Raw genomic sequence first — 287 nt, 5'->3', positions numbered from 1 at the left:
ATGGTTGTGAGCCACCATGTGGTTGCTGGGATTTGAACTCTGGACCTTCGGAAGAGCAGTCGGGTGCTCTTACCCACTGAGCCATCTCACCAGCCCCAACTTTTTTTTTTTAAGTTGTTAGGCTATTTAATTTGAACTGAACTATTGTGTCTTGACAGGAATATTTGAGACTTAAGGTTTCTCCCATTTTTCTAGGAACCCCACCCCCCAAAAAAAAGTCAGAGTAGACTGTCGGTGACGCTGTAGCTATTTAGCAACCCCACTCGGGTATGCTTGTGAATGCTGAG

Source organism: Mus caroli, chromosome 15 (assembly GCF_900094665.2).
Source record: "Mus caroli chromosome 15, CAROLI_EIJ_v1.1, whole genome shotgun sequence".
NCBI lineage: Eukaryota > Metazoa > Chordata > Mammalia > Rodentia > Muridae > Mus > Mus caroli.
Note: the sequence above shows the minus strand (reverse complement) of the source record.